We start from the raw sequence: 8,604 nt of genomic DNA on the forward strand, positions 1-8,604 counted from the left end.
TCTACAGAGTGATTTCTAGGACAGCCAGGGCTACACAGAGAAACCCTGTCTCAAAACAAAACAAAAAGAAAAAATAGATAAATTTTTAAATATTAGCTAAAATATTAGAACAGACTTTTATTCAAAGGAAGCACTGGTTTTCTAAGGGACATATTTAGAGAAAGCTGAGCTAAACATCCTGGGTTAGCATTAAGTCAGCCTCTGACATAGAGCAGTGGGAACCATACAGGGTTTCCCCTGCTGTCTTCATTTAGTGAAATAAGGAGTTGTTTGCACCACAAACTTCAACCTAGATTTGCTGCCTGCTCTGCTCCAGTTTTTCTGTCATCACAAGATGGCTGCCACAGCTCTGCGCATCCTCATGGCTTGCCCAGAAAAGGAAGCAATGCAAGGAAGAAAGTGTCTTCTTCACTCCATCTCTCTGGGGAACAGCATCCCCAAAGGCACACCCCAGCCACCGCGATGGCAGCTCCTCATGCTGCCCCTAAATTGAACAAGTCCCTGTGCCAGCTGAGGGCCTGCTCCCTGATGATAAAAAGACCTAGCTGTGGGGAAGAAACAAGGCAGAACTTAGGGGCAGGTGGCATCAGCGACAGCCATGCTGGAGAGCATCGAGTTTCCTGTAGCAAGCCTTTTCCATCTCTGTGCCTTGCCCACCAAGGGAACTGCAGGGTTCTGTGAGTGTGTGTACGTGTGTGTGTGTGTGTGTGTGTTTGTAAACACACATACACAAATATACACACACACATATATACACATATATACATACATACACACATGTATATATACACACACATATGTGCACGATGGAGAGTTGGGAGGATCGAGACAGGACCGGTGGACATGGGTTCTATGATCCACCCTTAGGTTCCAATAGGCCCACAGGGCTACCCAACATGTGACTTTTTCTAGCTTGTGTCACCCTACAGAGGACCATGAGGCAGAAGAATAGGCATCCAAAGCCCAGATCACAGAATGCATAGGGACACTAGAGGCATAGGAGGCAGTAGAGGTGTGAATACAGGGAACAGGAGCTGTGTGGCTGCTGGAGCGATGGGGGTGAAAATCATCAGTGAGGTGGGGAATGCAGGGGTGAGTGAGGTGGAATGCAGGGGTGAGTGAGCTGAGAATGTAGGGGTGAGTGAGCTGAGAATGTAGGGGTGAGTGAGCTGAAAATGCAGGGGTGAGTGAGGTGAGAATACAGGGGTGAGTGAGGTAGGAGTGCAGGGGTGAGGAATGCAGGAGTGAGTGAGGTGAGAATGCAGGGTGAGTAGATACGAGTGCAGGGGTGAGTGGGGTGGGGGTGCAAGGGGTGGTGAGGTGGGAATGCAGGGGGCAGTAATATAGATAGTATCTGGCATATTCTCCTGGATAGCACCAGTCTGCATGGGTGAATGAGGTGGGGATACAGGGGTGAGTGAGGTGGGAATATATGGGGTAGTGAGGTGGGAATGTAGGGGGCAGTGAGGTGGGAATGCAGGGGGCAGTGATATATAAATATTGTCTGGCATATTCTCCTGTATAGCACTAGTCTGCAGGAATGAGTGAGGTGGGAATGCAGGGGGCAGTGAGGGTGTGACTTCAGGGCAACAGTAGGAGTGAACGTTGCGCAACAATGGAGGGACAACAGAGCTGGATTGGGCCCTCAGATGGTGCCAAGAGTTTGAGGCCTGAGATGTCGATACCTCTGGGGAGCTGGGTGGTGGTGCCCAAGGATGAGAAGAGGAAAGTAGGGTGAACTACAGGGGGATGATGGAGGTGTGGGAGGAGAGAACCCTGCCCTGTGGGTTTCTGAGATTTGGGGAGCAGTGGGGGTGTGAATGTAGCAGATCTGTGGATACACTCCGGCTTTGTGCTCAACACTGTTGTCTCTGGCTCTCCTCCAGCTAAGGAGTAAATACACTGCTTCTTTGGGGCCAGCTGGTGGCTGGAAGTTTGGCAGCATTTAGTTTTTGTGCAATAAGCAACTGAAAACAAATCCAAATCAAAAGGATACTGTGGGTCCTACAGTCCCAAAGCCCAGAGAGTCTGGGGTTCAAGATGAGACTTGAAGCATGAGTCCTGGAGGGTGGCCCCAACCCACCCTCAGCTCACAAGAGACTGCTGTGAACTCACTGTGGCAGTTTCAACAGGCCGCAGCATGCTGGGGCCGTGTGGGAGATCAGAGCATCTGACCCTCACTGCAGCCCACTTCCCTCCTCTTCTCATCCTTGGGCACCACCACCCAGCTCCCCAGAGGCATCAACATCTCAGGCCTCAAGATCTCTGCACCATCTGAGGGCCCTGTCCAGCTCTGAAGCCATAGTGCCTTATCCCTGAAGTCCAAATGACCTGCTGCACACCCCCTTGATCCTGTCTCATTTCTTGGGGAACCCCTACCCTCCTGATTCTCTCCTGAAGAATACAGGGGAATATTCTGAGCAACAGAGGGAAGCTGTGCCCACCCCCCATGTCCCCTCCCAAAGAATGTGTCATCTCTTCTATAAACGAAGGTTCTCTCTACTTACACCTCATACTCCTGCTAGCAGTTGGAGGTGTGTGTTTCATCCCCAAGTCTGACATATTCTCCTGGATAGCAGTTCTCTAATCATGGGTAATGTCAAGTGGCTTCTAAGAACATATAAGTTTACCAGCATTTAATAACTTGTAATATGTATGTATGTATGTATGTATGTATGTATGTATGTATGTATGTGCACTACCTGCCAGAAGATGATGTCAGATTCCTGGAGCTGGAGTTATAGACAGTTACGATCTGCTTCTCTGCAAAAGCAAGTGCTTTTGACTACTAAGCCATGTTTCCAGCCCCATGAGCAGCTCTTGTTTTTTCTTAAACAACCTAGAGGGACTCTCCGGTAGCACAGGCTGGCCTTGAAGTCTTGGGATTATAGGCATGCACTGCAGCCCAAAATGAGCATCATGAGGCAGCAGCCTCGCTGTCTTCCTTTCCCATGGTGTTTGGCTGGTTTCTGAGATCAGTACGGCCTTTCTGTTCCACAACCAGCCCATTGTGGAGCATGAGTTACAATGTTTCTCTAGTTTGTTGCAATTCTTTGACTTTGCAGCAGTTCTCTAGGCAAAAGGTGCCATTTGTAACTTAATTTAATTTAGTCCTGGAGGCACGTGCTTTTACCTGATGAGCCATTTTGCTGGCACATATTTAGGACGCTGAAATAATCACATACTCAGTGGCCACACAGACCTGTGTCTGTGTGCCTAGTAAGTTATTCATGACAAAATGTTCCAGGTGATCTTATGGTAGATTCCACAGCCCTGGCAAGGCTGGGGACACCCTCTTACCCCCACCCACCACTACCATCTTTTTCAGAGGTCTATGCACCCCTCCTCCTCCTCCTCCTCCTCTTCACTTTGATAGTAAATATATGTAACACACTGTGATGGGTGTTAATTTGATTGGTTTGAAAAGCTTTAGAGAATTGTAAAACCCCAGGTGTGTAAGAGACTTTTGGGAGAGGATTTACTAAGGGGAGAGAGGTACTGTGGATGTGGCAGGCACCCAATAGGCCGAGGTCGTGGCAGATGAAAGAGTGTGAGAAGGTCTCCATGAGCACAGCTACCTGCTCTACCACACCCTCCACCACTCTAGGCTTCCTCCCTCTTTCTTCAAGGCCTTGTGACACAGAGTCAAAGTCTAACATAGATTTGGTACCAGCAATGGGGTAACTGTCAAGAACTGGCACTGTTGCTATGACTACCTGACCATGTGATGAAGAGCCTTTGGAACTGCTTTGTGGAAGAATTTGGGGAAAGTTTAGGGGTCCAGGTATGATGGTTAAACTTGTCAAGTTGATTGGATCTGGAATTCAGTCTGTCCGTGAGGGTGTTTCCTGGAAGGACTGAGGGAGGCAGGATGACCTTTGCATAGAGTATCTGGCACCTTCTGACAGTAGCCCAGATGTAATGAGGCACCAGGGAAAATCTGCCTGGCTTCCCTTCTTGCTGGTGAGTGTGTCTACCATTGCTGCTCCCATCAGAATCCAGCTTTCTCAGGTGTTCAATATGGGCTGAAGATCGGCAGCTCTCCAGGAGTCCTCCAGGCCTCCAGTGACAGACTGGGACTCCTGAGACATCTAGTCCTGTGGACTGGGGAGATACTGGGCTCTCAGCCTGTCCAGTACGCGGCTCCCATTGTTGGATTAATCAGCCTGTGCTGGGTAAGCCGGTAGAATAAATTCCCTTCAGAATACACATTTGCACTATCAGTTCTGCACTATAGGGGGTCCTGGCAAACACAGCAGGCTAAAGAAGGTCCAGAATGTGACAAACAAAACCCAGTGGGTAATTTTGGTAGGAGCTCAAGAGTAGAGTATTAATAAAAGGTGGACATAGACATTTCATGTGGAGATGAGGCCTTGGGAATTGGAGCAGAGGCCCCACGGGTCATGTCATAGGGAGGCACTTTTCTTTCTCTTTTTCTTTTCTTTTTTTAAAAGATTTATTTTATGTATATATGAGTACACTGTCCTGTCACTGTCTTCAGACACACCAGAAGAGGGCATTAGATCCAATTACAGATGGGTGTGAGCCACCATGTGGTTGCTGGGAATTGAACTCATGATCTTCAGAAGAGCAGCCAGTGCTCTTAACTGCTGAACCATCTCTTTAGCCCCAGGGAGGCACTTTTCTGTAGTTAGTACACGTGCAGATGGAAAGAGACTTTAAAGGTGACACACTGCTGGAGGAAGTTTCAGGATAGTCCAGAATCCAGGTTGTGCTACAAAACTGCTTGCAGCCAAGTTTTGAGAATCCAGAATAAAACACAGTGAGGAAAGGCTTAGAAAAAAAGTGACTTTGCCGAGAAAAGAGGTGCATGCGTGTGAAACGGGCTAAGGAGAGAGAGCATGGCTGCCTGAAGGAGAGTGCTATTAAAAAGAAGAGTGCTCAGGGCTGCAGAGATGGCTCTGAAGTTAGGAAGACACAATCCCCAGCAGGTCTGTGACCACTCACAACTGCCTGTAACTTCCCTTCTGGGGACTCTGATGCCCTCTTGTGGCCCCTTCAGGCATCACATATGCATGTGGTGCAGACATACATGCAGGCAAAACACCCAAATACATAAAAGAATTTACAAAAAACAATAAATCGTTTTTAAAGACAGCTTGGGCTTGGAGAGAGTTTTGTTGGTAAAGTGCTTGAATTACAAAGAATGAGGACCCAAGCTGAATCCCCAGGACCCACATAAAAACACCAGGCACACAGGCATATGTTTTCTTGTTGTTTCTTTTTCTTTTTTTTTTTTTTTTTTTCGAGACAGGGTTTCTCTGTGTAGCCCTGTAGAATTCACTTTGTAGACCAGGCTGGCCTCGAACTCAGAAATCTGCCTGCCTCTGCCTCCCGAGTGCTGGGATTAAAGGCGTGCACCACCATGCCCGGCTTCTTGTTGTTTCTTTAAGGCAGGATCTCACTACGCAGGCAGCTCAGGCTGAGTTAGCACTTACCAGGTAAACCAGGCTGGCCTTGAACTCACGGAGCTCCACCTGCCTCTACCTCCAGAGTGCTAGGATTAAAGGTGTGTGCTACCACACCCAGCAGCAGTTTACATTTGTAATCCCAGCACTGGGGAGATGGAGACAGGAGGATTCCTGAGACTTACTGGTCAGCCGGAAGACATGGTGAGCTCCAGGCCAATGAAAGGACATGGGACGCCGTTCCTGACAATGACACCTGCAGTTCCCCGGGGGTCTCCACACACATGCCTGCACACACAGCACACATTAAGGAGAGAGATTTGGAAAGGTGCATCATGGGAGTGTCTGTGAGGGCACTTCCACCGAGGATTAACTAAACGGAGACAACTTGCCCAGGATGTGAGTTCACTTTCCGTAGGCTAGGAGAAGAGAGAAGTGATTGATTATAGGCCGATATTCTCCGAGACTATCCGCACCCTCCATGCTTCAGGGCTGTGACATGCCCTCCTCTGCTCTGTCCCAGTCTCCCTGCCACGATGGACTGAAGCCTCTGAAACTATAAACAAGAATACATTTCTCCTCCCTTAAATAGCCTGTATCAGGGATCTTGTTACAGCAAGGGGGCTGGAGAGATGGCTCAGTGATTAAGAGCTGCTGCTCTTCCGAAGGTCCTGAGTTCAAATCCCAGCAACCACATGGTGGCTCACAACCATCCCTAATGAGATCTGATGCCCTCTTCTGGTGTGTCTGAAGACAGCTACAGTGTACTTACACATAATAAATAAATCACCGGGTGTGGTGGCACACGCCTTTAATCCCAGCACTCAGGAGGCAGAGGCAGGCAGATTTTTGAGTTCGAGGCCAGCCTGGTCTACAGAGTGAGTTCCAGGACAGTCAAGCTACACAGAGAAACCTTGTCTTGAAAACCAATAAATAAATAAATAAATAAATACATCTTTAAAACAAATCAAACCATTGAGCCATTTCAATTCAGAGACACGAGCATCCACGTGCTGTGTAGCTATCTCCAGGAAGAAAAAAAAAATATATATATATATGGTTTGTTTTTTTTCCCTCTAGCACATAGAAGCCCCACTCTCCCTCCTGTTTCTGTGGCTCTGACCACTCCAGGGCCTCTAGATGAATAGACTTGCTAAGCCTATGTGTGTGTGTGTTTGTCTGTTTTCAAGTTCACCCATGATGTAGCACCTGCCAAAACTTCTTTCCTTTTTGAGATTAATCATAGGTTATCACACATGGACACATCTATCCACTCTCCTGGATACAGGCATTAGCTGTGTTTCCTTCTTGGCTGTTGTGAATCGTGCCACAAGGATGGTGAATGTGCTACCGGGGGTGGGGGGGGTGGGGGGGAAGAATCCCCAAAACTCCTTTATTTGCTTCATTTGCTCTCAGCTGGCTTAAAAGTCGCTAAGTCTGGGAGTCACACAGCTGGGCAGTCGGTGAGTGGTGTCCGTAACTTCAGAAGTAATTGCTCAGACCCTGAGCTGTGATAACGGCCCCCTGGCTTACTTTTCAGGGACCCAAAGGCTGTTCCTGAAAACACTGACTCTCGGTCCAAATATATGTGATGGGTTGCTGGGAGTAGCTGAAAAGGTTTGTTGCTTTCACCTTAATCTCTGTTTGCCCTGCAAGGAGGCGCATGGGTCCTGAGGGACCTCCCTTTTTAGCACTTGCAACAGTGTTAGCAGCTATAGTTCTCTGGTAAAGCCCTCCTCCTCCTTCACCACCTCACCCCATACTCCTGAGGCCTGGAGTCATCAGGCAAAAATGATGGCAGCTGTTAACCTGCCCCAGCAAACAAGTAAGGACAGACCCCTCTTAAGGACAGACCCCCTCGCTTAGGCGCCAGCCAGAGCAGCTTGGTCTGTGCTGTCTCCTTTTCACTCAACAGCCAAGGCCCTCTGAAGCCTGGCCATTTCTCTCCACACTTCCTACTTTTATTGTTTCTGAGCCTTTCAAAAGCCCCAAGAATGTGGTGAAAAGTGTGTGAGTGTGTGTGTGTGTGTGTGTGTGTACCTGTTCATGCCTGAACTTCCAGTTCTTTTAGGTGACTACCCAGAAGAGGGATTGCAGGAGCACATGCGAATTTTAAATTTTCTGTCATTTCTGTAGTAACGGAGCCATCTTACACACCAAGGCCCCCACTTCTCCACCCCTTCCTCTGTAACTGCTCTGCTTGTGTGGCAGCCATCTTGAGAGGTATGAGGTGGTCTCTCACTGTGCTTCTGACTTACACTTCCAGAGTGATCAGCGGTGGTGTCCATTTTCCTCATGTGCTTCTTGGCCATGTGTATTTGTTTTAGACATGTCTACTATGGTGGTTTGAATAGGTGTGGCCCCCCACAGATTCATGTATTTGAATGCTTGGCCATAGGGAGTGTGGCAGAACTGTGTGGAGCTGGCTTGGAGGTTTTATAAGCTCAAGTCTAGCCAGTGTGACAATCTCCTTCTGCTGCCTGTGGATCAAGACCTAAGAACTCTCAGCTCCTTCTCCTGCGCCATGGCTGCCTGCATGCTGCCACGGTTCCTGCCAAGACAATACAGGACTAAACCCCTGAAGCTGTAAGCCAGCCCCAGTGACATGCTGTCCTTTGTAAGAGTGGCTGTGGTCGTGATATCTCTTCACGCCAATAGAAACCAAGCTAAGACATCAAAACTCTTTCAAGCCTGCGGCTATGTTTAGCAGGTTACTTGGTGGAAATGGTAGGTCCGCACTGGCGGGGTTTCCTTACTTGGTCTGTGTGCTCTTAGTTTGAACTAAAGGAAGCCTCTCTGCTCAGTGGCCTTAAGTGTCACCCTTACTTGATGAAGACTCAAGCTACTACTAGATCTGCTCTCAGACCCCAATGCTACTGCTCAAGTCACTCAAGCAAGCTTGGCCCCTCCTCCCCTTCCAGTGAGCAGCAGCCCACTCCAACCCTGCCCTCATGCCTAAGGATACCGACCCCATGACAGTGCACAGCTGGCAGGGGCCTCAGTCAGAACCCAGGACACCATTCCTTCACCTCCTGTCCTTCACCTTGGAAGGAGCCACAACCCAGGGAAAAGTCTCAAATAGAAAATAAATAAATAAATAACGTTTATAAGCATCCATTACTAAGGAGTGAGCAAGGGGTAGCTAAGCTAAGACAGTGAAGCCGCTGGGGAAAGG

This window comes from Mus caroli, unplaced genomic scaffold (genome assembly GCF_978045245.1).
Source record: "Mus caroli unplaced genomic scaffold, Mus_caroli_1 scaffold_14, whole genome shotgun sequence".
In the NCBI taxonomy this organism is placed as follows: domain Eukaryota; kingdom Metazoa; phylum Chordata; class Mammalia; order Rodentia; family Muridae; genus Mus; species Mus caroli.